This window comes from Gymnoscopelus microlampas (genome assembly GCF_963454915.1).
Source record: "Gymnoscopelus microlampas genome assembly, chromosome: 7".
In the NCBI taxonomy this organism is placed as follows: domain Eukaryota; kingdom Metazoa; phylum Chordata; class Actinopteri; order Myctophiformes; family Myctophidae; genus Gymnoscopelus; species Gymnoscopelus microlampas.
The window spans coordinates 11,340,912-11,355,911 of NC_139944.1; the positions used below are offsets into that span (position 1 = coordinate 11,340,912).

The window sequence follows — 15,000 nt, forward strand, 5'->3', positions numbered from 1 at the left end:
GACGTGGAATATTTTAACCCATTCAATCCGGTAACGCGTCTGTGTCATTTTAGATTTCTTTGGCTATTCAAAAATAGCAGATATACAAGCTCTTTTTTTTTCTTTTTTTTTTTTTTTTACTTATGTCGCTATATATACGTGGTTCTCAAACTTTTTCATGTCAAGGACCACCCAAAATGATATGTATTCCGCGGACCCCCGTCTCAAAATATTATGTTCCAGGGACCCCCATAAGCAAAGATTTGAGTTAAAAAATACATTCTAAGATTTGCACACATTGTCACGATTTTTCAAAAAAATAGCAGATATACAAGCTCATAGCGCGGCACTCAGTGCTGCGCTGTGAGCTTGTATATCTGCTATTTTTTGAACAGCCAAAGACATCTTAAATGACACAGATTGCGTTCCTGTATTGAACGGGTTAAAATAACAGTGTCAGGGTGTAGCACCATCACAGCTGTGATCTGACAACTGTAACAAGGAAACGAAAATCTCAACTGTGTGTTGATGTTTTACATTGTACATTATTGTCAAGTAATGCATCAGAACCTTTACTGTAAAGGGATAGACTCATAGAGAATTCCATACTGTAAATGATATATTCACTCTTTTTTTCTGTTATAGGCATAGGGTTAGGCTCCATAGGCCAAATTTCAATTATTTTGTTTTCTCGTAAATTAATACGAGAGCCATCTACAAGCTCACAACGTGTCGCCCTTGCAATGCGTTGTGTAGTTGTAGATCTGCTCTTTTCCCTATAAAAAAAAGTAGTTAAGTCTGTCTTTGGGTTTTATAAGCTCACGATGCGACGCATCGTGAGCTTGTAAATCTGCTATTTTCAAAATATGTGTATACATTTTATACATTTGAAAACTTGTGAAATGGGACATTCTGCATAATGAGTACTTTTACTTTGTACTTTGAGTATATATTGATACCAATACTTTTGTACTTTTACTCAAGTCAATTTTGAATTCTGGACTTTTACTTGTAACAGAGTATTTATACACTGCGGTATTGAAACTTTCAAGTAAATGAATTGAGCACTTTTTCCACCACTGGTGATGATATATAGCTTAGTCATTCACGGAAATGCTCAGGTTTTCATGAGTGACAAGGCGATGTCGGTTGATCTTTCGCCCAGTGCCCTGTGCTGTCCTGCTCGGAAAACGATCGGATGCGTAAACCTACACCCCCCCCCCCCCCCCCCACGGAGTGTAACCCTATACCCATGATGCTCTGAGGGAAAGGGGAAGGACGAATGAAAGGTGACATCACCGTGGGCGGCAGGCAGCGCTGATGCTGACTCAGCGTTTCTTGGATTAGACGAGTTTGGTGCAGTCCCTGAGATGGCAGACGGTTAAAACCTGTGTGGCGTTCGAGAGTCCCAACATATACTAGTAACTATATAAGTACATTTACTCAGGTACTGTACTTAAGTACACGTTTGAGGATTTTTTTTTTACTTTACTGGAGCTGTTTCCAATTTTTTTGTACTTTTGCTCCTACTCCACTACACACCTCAGAGGCAAATATTGTACTTAGTCCACTACAGTTATTTGAAAACTTTAGCTACTAGTTACTATGCAGATTTTGATTATTATTACAAAACATACATTAACCACTTCAGCCCTATGCATACTTAGGCTATTTTCAAAGCATTTTTTATAGCCTATACATTTGGAAACTTGTGAAATGGGACATTCTGCAAAAAAAATGAGTACTTTTACTTTCAGCACTTATAATATACGTATATTTTAATGCGAATACTTTGGTACTTTTACTCCAGTCAATTTTTTGAATACCAGACTATTACTTGTAACAAAGTATTTCTACATTGTGGTATTGATTCTTGCACTTAAGTGCAAAATTGTGAGTGCTTCTTCCACCACTGCAACATATGTGCACCCAGACACACACACACACACACACACACACACGCACGCACGCACGCACACACACACACACACACACACACACACACACACACACACACACACACACACACACACACACACACACACACACACACACACACACACACACACACACACGCACGCAAAGTCAGCAGGTCAGTTCTACCAGCAGTTTATTGTGGGAGGAATTAACATGCTGAATCAGGAGAGTGAGGCTTTCTATTCTCACACACACACAACACACACACACACACACACCCACGTGGGCATGCAAATGTATGCTCACACGCACTCATGCACCACTCGCATACACACACACACACACACACACACACACACACACACACACACACACACACACACACACACACACACACACACACACACACACACACACACACACACACACACACACACACAGGCTTGGCATAGGACCATGCTGTGGGTATAATGTGTTAATTGTCATGGTCCATCAATGACACACACACACACACACACACACACAGCCGATATTAGATAGCCACTGACTGACAGTTTAATAGCTGTGAAGTAATGTGTTAGTTTGAAGTCAGGAGGGACTGGAAGCCGTAATGTGTGGAGAGTTACGGTATAGCACACTGCCACAGCTTACACAGTCAGATCTGGAGTGTTCGTTTAGTACAGCAACCCAGTGGAACTGTGAAGCCGGGGTTCATACTCGCAACCTAAATTGTTTTTTAATACTTTGGGCTATTCAAAAATAGCAGATATACAAGCTCATAGCGCGGCACCGAGGGCCTCGGTGCCGCGCACCGAGGCTGAGCTTGTAGATCTGCTATTCTTTGTTATTGTGAAAATCTTTACAAATCTTGAATATATATATATATATTTTTTTTTTGAATAAAAAAACAAAGATTTGAATAAAAAATGTTGTTTCCAAAAATATATATGTATTCAAAGATTTGCACAAATGCTCAAGATTCCAAAAAAAATGCAGATATACCAGCTATGAGCTTGTATATCTGCTATTTTTTATAGCCTAAGTATAAAATAATGGTTATAGTCAAAGTCTAAAATGACACAGATGCGTTCCCGGATGGAATGGGTTAAATGATTACACCAGATTGTACTTAGCAGTGATTCAAAAGAGGTACAATGAGAGTTTCAAAGAGTGTCAACGGACCACAGCAGTGTAAACACATGAATGAAGCTTACTTGTTCACTATTAACGATGCCTGTTGGGAACGATTCCCGTTGGGACTGATGTCCCTCCGGTTATGCAATACCCGTTGTACCAGTTGTCAGAGTATTTAGTGCAGTACGCGTCATAGTAGTTAAAGGCATAGAGTTACAAACCATAGAGAGCCTATTTGGGGCCTCCGTGACGCGTTTTGTGTCGAGCCCATTGGTCGAAACCGTTTTCGCCCCGTTCGTGTGTCTGGCCCCAGCCCAAAAAAAGCTGCAGTACCTATGATTGGCCACCGTGTCCAATGCTTCACTGCTCCCTCTCGGTTCTGGGGGCTTGGTTAGAGCTCAGTCCATACTATGACGTCATCCTCATAACATCAGGGATCTCCATACATGGGCGTAAAAAGGACACGGACAGACAGAGAGACGCCTCCTCGGTGATACACGTGGCTTGTTTGAAGTCGATCGGTTAGACACGGACAGTGATCGAGTTACGTATGATCGATTATATATGTATTTATTCATTTTAATATTTATTGACAGGAAATGGGGAGAGAGATGGGGAGTGACCCCTTCGGGACTCGAACCCGCGACGCGCTGTCAGGCTACATTGAGCCTATAGGTGCCTGGACCGCTACGACAGCCGCCCAGGCCTAATCGACAGATATATTGACAGACACTCACGCACTAACACATTTTCCTGTGTACCATGTTACTACGTAACAGGCGCATCAGGAGAAGTGAATGCAGAGTGTGCTGCTGCGTGATTAGTGTGTTTTTTTTAAGCCTTATAATGGCGGCTTAGCCCAGTGCTCCACTTTCAGAACAGCTAGCGTGGCCATCTGGACTCTGGTACTCACTAATACTATATCGTCTCTGTTCGGGCGGAAACCTCATACGTCCAAAACTGTTACAAATTCAAAAATATCAAAAGCAGCAGATCCGCAAGCTCGAAACGCGACGCTTCGCGCCGCGTTTCGAGCTTGTGGACGTGCTGCTTTTGATGCTTCTTGTGTGACGCTCATCAAACCCCTATTTTTATCTAGGTCTAGGACCCATAAGCATGATCCTGGTGTGTGTTTTTTGTGTTTTATCTGTATTTTAGATTTGTATCCATATCCTCAGACACTATGAGTCATTTGACTCATAGGTCTCTTTATCTCACCTTATTTCCTGACTACAATGTAGACCACACCCCCACGCAGCCTCCCCTCCCCACAAGGAAGGGCAGTGCCCCCAAAGCATTATGGTCATTGTAGTAATGCAGCAGTCCAGTCAAACCCCAGTCAACACACACAGACTTCTATATTTTTCTGGCCATACGGTGCAAATTTCCAAATTTTGCTACGGTTATCTACTACAAATATTAACATTGAGTGACTGTAAGTTCTTCCAGGGGTGAAAAGCTCCTTTAATTAACAAAAAAAACACAAAACGTTTAAACATGGAGATAGGAGGTTTCTGCCCGACGACAGCAACGATTTACACCAGGACTCTGGTACGCGCTAATGCTGTATACACCAGGCTACGCTCAGCAGCCTGGAAAGAGTCCGGAAAATAACAGGCAAAAAACACGTTTGTTTCAGTATGAACTCTGAAGAAACATAGGCCATTATGTTTGAAAATATATATATTTTAAATGGGAAAAAAACATTTTTGAAAAATAATCTTTTGAATTTAAGTGTATCTGAAATACATATTTTGTAGATACCTTTACAAAGAGCTCTTACTTTCAGAGGCAGACATTATGTACATAATACTGTACACTCACACAGATTGTCTTATGCTTGGGTGGACATGCAAGAAAAGCACCAGCACACACACACACACACGCACGCACGCACGCACACAGACACACACACACACACACACACACGCACACACACACATGCACACACGCACACACATGCTAACAAACAGCTGGCTGATCTCTGGCCCACATTACTCTTATCTGGGAGGGAGTGCATTACTGCATGGGGGAGGGAGAGCTACAGTAAGTGTGTGTGTGTGTGTGTGTGTGTGTGTGTGTGTGTGTGTGTGTGTGTGTGTGTGTGTGTGTGTGTGTGTGTGTGTGTGTGTGTGTGTGTGTGTGTGTGTGTGTGTGTGTGTGTGTGTGTGTGTGTGTGTGTGTGTGTGTGTGTGAGCGCGTTATGCTTTGTGGTGCAGTGTTGTACCGACACTGATGTCTTAATTCATGTTGACATGCATGCATTCACGCTGGCACACGCACAATCGCGCACATACACACACATGCGCGTGCGAGAGAAACATGAAGGAAAGATCAAGGAAACATGGGAGCAGTCATCTTTATTTGCATTCTTCATAGCCTGTTTTGAACAGACTTACAACTTAATAACCACAAAGGGGGGAAAAGGTTATTCTCTCTTGAAACGTGTGACGGTATCAAAGTAAATCATACTGTAAAATGTAACATTTTGAAATACAGTAGCTAAAAGCCACATTAGAGGATACCATATGGCATCATGATAGAAAGATGGGGGGATTGAATTAAGCAGACAGAGAGAGTGAGAGAGAGAGAGAGAGAGAGAGAGAGAGAGAGAGAGAGAGAGAGAGAGAGAGAGAGAGAGAGAGAGAGAGAGAGAGAGAGAGAGAGAGAGAGAGAGAGAGAGAGAGAGAGAGAGAGAGAGAGAGAGAGAGAGAGAGAGAGAGAGAGAGAGAGAGAGAGAGAGAGAGAGAGAGAGAGAGAGAGAGATTTGAGCTGCAGTCATGTTAAGATTACAGAATTTGAAGTGGTCACACTATAGCAATATGTTCAGATAGCATCTTCCATAATACCCTAGTGGTCTCGGATATTTCATGAAAGCAAAGGTTAAAGGCTCAATCTGTGATTTCTTTTTCACCTTTTTTGGTATGACTCGGCCAGAGATTGAACCTGGACCTCGCTGTATCTGGGCAGGTGTTCACACATGTATGTTTGATACATTGTTCCCGCAGATTATTTAACCCATTAAGACCAGGTCTTAATGGGTTATGGCTTAACGCATCTGTCTAATTTTTTGATTTGAGCTAAAAAGCATTATTTTACACTTTGGCTATTCAAAAATAGCAGATCTACAAGCTCAAAATATTTTGAGTTGGGGGTCCCCGGCCAAATACATATCATTTTGGGGTCTTTGACATGGAAAAAGTGTGAGAACCACTGACAAAGTAACATACGTTTTTTTCCCCCCAAAAAAATATTTAGAAGACATTTTGAAGTATCGGCTTCAGGTCTTTAAGAGTTAAGGTATTATTTAGAGCAGTGGTTCTCCAAGTGGGGTTCTGGGGGGACAACCCTACTGTATATAACCCTCTACCTAAAGCTCTATGACTGGAAGGCATGAAGCACAATGAATGAGGTGGACAGAAGGAAAGACGAAGGAGAAGAGAGAAGAAGATGCTAGGGAGACACAGCAAGCAAGCATCAAGCATTTACTGTCCTGGTATGGCAGGTGACTAGAGAGAGAAGGGGACACCAGAGAGACAGAGAGAGAGAGAGAGAGAGCGCGCGCCTGGAGCTTCCCCCTTGATTTTTCGTTCAGCCGCTGCGGATAAACGCTACATAGTGACCTCATTACCTTCTCTCCTCCCGTCATGTCACTGGTTGTGGGCTGATGGAGCTGACAGGTTGAGGAGTATCAAACTGCTACTGTTTAGAGTGTAAAGAACAGACAAACATATAGGTAATGAGAGAGAGAGAGAGAGAGAGAGAGACCAGTTGTCTTTCACTATCATGCCGAACTCTCTTTCTGTCTTCCTCCCTTTATACACAACTTCAGACTTGTTATTGTACATCAGTGGTTCTGAACCTTTTCAGGCCGCGACCCCCCAAAAGAATCATATTTAAACTGGGGACCCCCCCACCCCACCCTGACAAGCACCTTGGAATTGTAGGAGTTGAGATGTGATGTTTTTTCAATATATATTTTTTTTTGGGGGGGGGGGGGGGGGCTAAAAAAAAAAATACAATATTTAAAAAAAAATGTAATCGAAAAAACATGACTTCATGTTGAACGTCGTGCTTTAGGAAAAAGGAGGCATTTGTGAAGTGTTCTCTAAATCTATTTGCTTCCATCTTTGCAGTGTTTTTTTTTTACAAAATTACAAATTAGCACATCACATCCATGCTTGTTGATTTGATCCCTGCTTCAGCTCTCTCGCAGCTAAGGGGTCCTTGGGCTGAAAAAACATTGAAGACCCTTAGCTACTCTAGACTAGAGGCTACTATAGCAGGGCTTTTAGACTCTTATGGCCAGATTTACATTCATTTCATGCCATTTGCACTCAGACTCGTCACTCGGCAAATGTACATGCCTTCTAGTCCAATTTCTGCATGTAAACCAGGGCTAAGAAGCTGCAGTTGAGTGGTGGAATTTATGCCATATGGATCCAGCTCAACAATGAAAAATAGAAGCTAAATTCAGTGATGTTGATTTTTTTTTTTTGATTAACCCATTTAGACCTGAGGCCGATTCTAAAAACGCCTTCTAAATCCTGACCTAAGTTTTCTGAAAAACATATTTATTCAAAAATGACAAAAAAAATGTATGTTGCTATATACTGTACTTATAGCAACAACAACCCCAAAAGGGCTTCCTGTCTTGAAAGCTATAGTTACAAATAGGGGTTCCCGCCCTAAAGTAACTTTTTAGAGGCCGATGCACACCTTAACCCGTTAAGACCTGAGGCGATTATTAAAAATGTTTTCTAAATCCTAACAGTTTTTTGAAAAAAATCTAAAACATTTTTTTTCAAGATTTTTCAAAAATAGCAGATCTACAAGCACATATAGCGTGGCACTCAGTGCCGCGCTATGAGCTTATATATCTGCTGTTTTTGAATAGCCAAAGAAATCTAAAGTGACACAGGTGCGTAGGAAGTATCTTTGATAATGACATCAAAGAAAAACCTGCACGAAAAAAAAAAGACATTTTGGTCGTTAAGACCTAAATCAGGACAGACAATGATTAATGAAGTAACAGAAAAAGTACATAAAACATGACGGGGTGGACACGATGCAACTCCAACGGAGGGAAATGGGAGTTTGGGGCGGGTATATTTGCTGACGAAAATAAATACATTAGGAGTCACGAAAAGGAATTCCTGCTGATGGTAGAACATAAAAAAAAAAGAGACAAACAAAAGAGAAGATTGCTTTTAATAAAACACCAGCCACTGTGAAGGAGGCTTCATACGTGGGAGGTTCAAGACTGCCTTTGATTTCTTCCGGTAGAGTAATTCATTGTGTGACCGCTTAATGCACACCTTTCTTTGTGAGGCCCTGCTTCAGATAAATAAAGTGCGCTTCCAGAGCTGGTGCGCCTGTTCTGATGAATGTGCATGTTTTCTGTATAAGGCACACAATGTGTCTCCAGCCCAGTCGCTCTGTGTCGTTGTGCGTAGCTTCATCTTTAGCATTAGCTTTGATGGTTTAACACAGTGGTTCACTGGTTCTCAACCTGTGGGTTTGAGAAATGATCTATACTGTAGCTATGTGTGCACAGTGGTGGAAGAAGTACTCAGATATTTTACTTAGGTAAAAGTATAGCAATACCGCAATGTAGAAACACTCTGTTACAAGTAAAAGGCCTGTGTTCAAAATGTAACTTGAGTAGAAGTAGAAAAGTATTGGCATCAAAATATACTTAAAGTACCAACGGTAAAAGTACAAACATGTTTGAAAATAGCAGATCTACAAGCTCACAACGCGTCGCGATGCGACGCGTTGTGAGCTTGTAGATCTGCTATTTTCAAAAAGCATATGTATAAAATAGGGCTAACGTGGTTAATGTATGTTTTATAATATAATAATTTATACCTGCAAAGTAACTAGTACATAAAGTTTTCAAATAATTGCAGTGGAGTAAAAGTACAATATATGCCTCTGAGATGTAGTGGAGTAGAAGTAAAAGTATTGAAAATTGGAATTACTCCAGCAAAGTAAAAAATACCTCGAAATTGTACTTTACACCACTGTATGTAAGGTAGACTCCCAAAAGAATGCTTTGTCTTCCAGCTCATTGGGCATCATGAGTCAAGCGTGTGCACAGACTTCCGGTATATATAGATCTATGGAGTTATTCATGGCTGCACGCTGCAGGTAAATGGATTTCCTCAACTGATGCGAGAACATTTTAACAGCCCGTTCTTTGTGGTGTGTTTGCAGTATTTCTTTGTGCTGACGGTGAGCACAGCGCCGTATGTTACCCCTCTGAGACTCAACCCAACACAGCAAATGACCCAGGGGCCTCTGGGAAATGCAGTTCTTTCCATTATGCCACATCATGTATCTGCTGTATACAAATGAAAGGAAACCCACTACTGTTATCTTTGAGTGGGTCTTGTATACTATTCCCAAGTGGTTTATGTTATTCTAGATCAGTGGTTTTCAACCTTTTTCGCATCAAGGACCCCCAAATTGACAAATATTAGCCCAGGGACCCCCATTTGAAAAGATATGCCAGGGACTCAACAATTGAAATTTCTTGGGGGTCCCAATCTACAGTGTATCATCTTCATCAGTGTTCATTTAACTCTGAGAGTGTACAAATGGAACCAAATGGACCCGTTAGGGTCCATTTGGTTCCATTTGTACACTCTCAGTTACAGACATATAAGGGTCAATTTGGTTGCTAAATACTATTAATTTGGCTGGGGACCCCCTGGAACCCCCTCAAGGACCACTGGTGGTCCCCGGACCACTGGTGGTCCCTGGACCACTGGTTGAAAACCCCTGTTCTAGATGTATGGTTTATGTAACATTTGACTTCACTGTGTAAAGCGGGGCTGCCCTTTGAGCCTTGGCATGAATACCCCCCTGTGACACATTCCTCATGCTCATCATCTTTTTGTTTCTTATTATGTGCATCTGCTTGATCCTCTCCTCCGATCTGGTTTCCATAAAACGTGTGTGTGTGTGTGTGTGTGTGTGTGTGTGTGTGTGTGCGTGTGCGTGCGCGTACAGTATGTGTGTGTGTGCGTGCGTGCGTGTTTTCTTAGCAACCTCTGCACCTCTCAGATGCTCTTGACAACAAATGATGTTAGAGGAGGCCTTTAGTCTTTGCAACATTACTTCTGCATTAAGCAGACTGCTGCATTTAAGTGTGTGGGCATGTAGTGCTGTAAATGGGTTTGTGTGCATCTGTGGTATGTGTCAGTAAATATGCATGTGTGTGTGTGTGTGTGTGTGTGTGTGTGTGTGTGTGTGTGTGTGTGTGTGTGTGTGTGTGTGTGTGTGTGTGTGTGTGTGTGTGTGTGTGTGTGTGTGTGTCTGTGAGTGCACACGTCTGTCTGTCTTTCTATGCCTCCACGGATGCACACACGTGCAGCCATGCAATGCATGCTATACCGATGATATAAATGTATACTTTTGTGCTCTTGACTCAAGGATTACCCCCAAAAATGTAGCCAGGGTACGAGAGGCCAGCAGAATAGTCTATAGCTCTTTGGATGCAAAAATAGACAGGAACAGGTTGGACGGAGGTGTCGGCACGTACTGTACAAGATCATCCTGAACGTTCCCAGCTCTGTAGTGAGGGGAAAAAAGAGGACATAATCTGTCAGCGTTTTCTAATAATGCCCTTTTAACCCATTAAGACCTGAGGCTGATTAAAAACAAAATCTTCTAAATCCTAACTGATGTGCTATAATCAGTGGTTCTCAAAAGGACCACCCAAAATGACTTGTATTTGGGCCGCGGACCCCCCTCCCCCCCACACATCATAATTCTTATTGCACAATTCAATATAAAAGGGCTGCAGATCAGCGGAAAGTACGTGGTTAAATACAGAAAAAAATAGCATTGTCACGCGACACGCGGAAGTCTCCGCTTCGGTGTTTAGTCGGTTCCATTCATAATAGTGGCAGCGTGCGGTTTTGGCATCCGTCCCTGCGAATGAAGGGGACCTGTTCTGCACCCAGTGTAGCCCGGGCATTATGCATACATACTACATAGTGAGAAAAGGGGCTGTTGTCTCTTTCAGACTGTGTTTGGACTGGACTCTATATGTATTCAGGTCTCTGTGTCTATAGAGGCAGGCCATTGGCACTCAGACAGGGAAGTGTGATGCAACTCATTCCGTTCTTCTAGTCTGCCTTCCTTTCTGATCATTGCATCACCCGATGGTACGTCCAAACATCCTTCCGTCTGTCTGAATGGCTGATATCGTAGTCTGACTGACACGCACTGCAAGAGTTAGGGGTTCCTTTGCCTGTGTTGCTCAATTGAAAAAGTTGGAAGTAGCGCTGCTCGATGGATAAAAAAAAAAAACATTCCTCAACGTGTCAGCAAAGTCAATCACTCAACTCAATGAAAGCCAATGGAAGCTGATTTGGGCTGTAAAAAATCTGCCCATTTTGACGTATTTTCTGTTTTTCTTGTAACTATTTGATGCTGTTGCTGCTTTAGGTTCCTCCAGAATATAAAGTAATCTCTTCTAAAACATTTTAATAATAATTGCTCATCTTTATTCCATAAGATAGGGAGGGCTAAGCCCCACTAGCCCATGAGACCAGACTGTCTGCTCGTCTACAAATTCAATATTTAGCCTGAAGCTATTTACTTTAACTTTTCTTTGCACTCTATATTTGCATTACTTGACTATATGTCATTTGTTGAATAGGGTTCCTGTCACTTAAATCAATCTTAAAGGGATAGTTCACCCCCAAAATGACCTTTTTTCCTAACGATTAGTCACCCCATGGAGACTTGAATTCATGGATATTTTTTGTCAATGATTTGATTATTATTGGCTTAGGAATGCGACAAAAACTAAACAATATCCATGAATTCAAGTCTCCATGGGGTGAATAATCGATTGGAAAAAAGAATTGTTTTGGGTGAACTATCCCTTTGAGGCCAGTCCACAACAATGCAACCCCTTGCAACTCCTTGCGACCATTATCCCCAAATGGCACCGGTCTGCAACTGGTCGGTTCAGACCGCTGCAACGGTCTCTAAAGCAGTTTTGTTGCAAGGAGTTGCATTGGTGTTAGTCTCGCGTGGCCAGACTGCTGCCTCCCACCATTTTCAAATGTTTCCGGTCATACAGTCTGGGACTCGGAAGCTCTGATCATGATTAGAATATAAACCGGATGTGAAGCCTCCTCCCCACTTCCGTTCCGTCTTTACAGTCGCGCAAATTTATCCTAATATAAATACAAATAATCTAAGTGTATTTGGCTTGCTGCTTAGCAGAAATGGAAATTAAAAAGTAAAATGTAAAGATATTTTAAAATATATTTTCGTGAACGGAAGTGCCAGTTTCCTCTCTCGGATTTCGGGAGTTGTAGTTCCAGACTCTATAGGCTCTATGCGCAGCAGCCATATTGGAAAGAAATTGGGCCTCTTCTTACTTCCTTCAAAGGTGTTACCAATGATACTAATGAAGGCTCTGTTCCATTCTGGTCAGGGTGCTGATATCGTGCATGTTGGCTCACTAGAAACACTCCATTTTGGTTCCCAAATGGCCCCTTATGGTGGGTGTGTAACTCTGAGAGTGTACAAATGGAACCAAATGGACCCTTACGGGTCCATTTGGTTCCATTTGTACACTCTCAGAGTTATGGGGGTCCTTGAAAATAAGACAACCACTATGCCACACTAAATGGAACAGAGCCTTAATTAGTATTATTGGTAACACCTGTAAAGGAAGTAAGGCAGGGGCCCAATTCATTCCCAATATGGCTGCTGTGCATAGAGCATATTTAGCATTCAGAGATGGTGGAATAGTTGTCTGGCTACGCGAGACTACATTGGTGTGGACTGGCCTTTATACTTCCTAAGCGGCTCTGGATAAGAAAGTGTACTAAATGCTTACATTGCACGGAGCTAATGCTGGTCAATGGCTATAGCCATTTCCTGTCTACTGTCTCCTACTACAGTACATCAGTGATTCTCAAAGTGTGAACAATTTGAACGTGAACAATTTGAAATATTTGTGAAACGTTTGATCCTTTTTAAGCTGGGGGTCTACGGCCAAATACATGTCCTTGACATGAAATCCGGGAACGCATCTGTGTCATTTTAAGATTAAAAAAAAGTAGCAGATATACAAGCTCATAGCGTGGCATCAAGGGCCGCGCTATGAGCTTGTAGATCTGCTATTTTTGAAAAATCTTGAAAATGTGTGCAAATCTTTGAATGTATATATTTTTTTAAAGTGTTTTGTAACATTTGTAACTCTGCTTCTGTGGGGTCCCTGGAACAACATATTTTGAGATGGGGGTCCGCGGCCAAATACATTATCATTTTGGGGGTCCTTGACATGAAAAAGGTTTGAGAACCACTGATATAGAAACATAGTTTTTTTTTAGCGGTGCCAGCCGCTCTACTCTTGACTATGTCCGTCCGTATGTCCGTTTGTCCGTTTGTCCGTTTGTCCGTTTGAGCACGGGCTTTAAACATTTATAACTCCAGTTCGCAGCATGCCAGCAAGTCCAAATTTGGTATGTGGACTTACACCACCAATTGGGACGAGCATTGATTGCTGAAGCCCCGCCCCGCCCTATTATAGCGCCACCAGGAGGCCACTGGCTTTAAACAGCGCTTTACACAGCTATAACTCCAGTTCGCAGCATGCCAGCAAGTCCCAATTTGGTATGTGGACTTAGACCACCAATAGGGACGAGCATTGATTGCTGAAGCCCCGCCCCGCCCTATTATAGCGCCACCAGGAGGCCACTGGCTTTAAACAGTTATAACTCCAGCTTGCAGCATATGCCACCAAGTCCAACTAATACCACCAATAGGGACCAACTGTAATTTCATAAGCCCCGCCCCCTCTGTCTTCCCATTGGCTGGGCTTTAAACAGCCATAACTCCAGTTCACAGCATGCTACTGAGTACAAATTTGGTACGTGGACTCAGACCACCAATAGGGACGAACTGAAATGTAGTAAGCCCCGCCCCCTCTGTCTTCCTATTGGCTGGGCTTTAAACAGCCATAAGTCCACTTTGCAGCATGCTACCAAATACACATTTACCACGTGAACTTAGACCACCAATAGGGACAAGCTGTAATTGCTGAAGCCCCGCCCCCTCTGTATTGTCATTGGCTGGGCTACAAACAGCCATAACTCCAGTTTGCAGCATGCCACCAAGTCCAAATTTGGTATGTGGACTTACACCACCAATAGGGACGAGCATTAATTGCTGAAGCCCCGCCCCGCCCTATTATAGCGCCACCAGGAGGCCACACATCAAAGGCACCGCTTCCTTCACACAGGGTGGGATTTTTTTTTAAATGAAGATTTAGAAGACATTTGTAGAATCCCCAGAAGCAAAGATTTGAGCATTGTCCTACATAAAGAAAACAAAAAGGTAATGGAAATGGAGGGGCGCTGGTGTAAAGCGCAGGCCGTTCACCTAATTCCATGGGATGCAGTCGACCAACCATGAACCAGGCCAATCACAGCTGAGTGGAGAGAGCGTGGCACGAATGCCAGGGTTAGAGCTACCATTCCCAACAGACCCCCCCCCCATATGAAATATGAATGCACTGTAGAGTAGGCTACTGTTAGGAAACAAACAGTGACTCTGCTTCCTAGTATAGCTGGAGAACAGTCACGTCTCAATCGCTTCAAATGCACGTGCGTGCGTCGTACAGAAGACAAGAACGCTCGGCCCAAAACACGCTGTGCCTAAACCTAACTAAACCTAACAAAAAACTATGCCTAAACCTAACCTTATTCCTAAACGTGACCTCAGTAAAACTATGCCTAAACCTAACCTTATTCCTAAACGCACACATGCGCATGCCAGTCAAGGCAATCATGCGTTTGTGAACATTGATAGAAGACAGCATCAGTCAAATATAGCTGGGTTCTAACGCCTCCCTGGCCTGTGATGGCTTCAGGAGCCCATCATGTAATGGTGGTGACAGGAGAGGAAGGGTGAAGCTGAAAGGGGGATGGGCCG

The 15,000-nt window shown here is 42.7% G+C and overlaps 1 protein-coding gene across 1 annotated transcript in view; it reads left to right on the forward strand.

Moving 5' to 3' along the window:
• LOC311048429 (dedicator of cytokinesis protein 3-like) overlaps positions 1 to 15,000 on the forward strand; it is a gene marked incomplete at its 3' end in the record, with an annotated part of 256,583 nt that overhangs the window by 32,721 nt on the left and 208,862 nt on the right. The gene's annotated exons all lie outside the window — the stretch shown is intronic.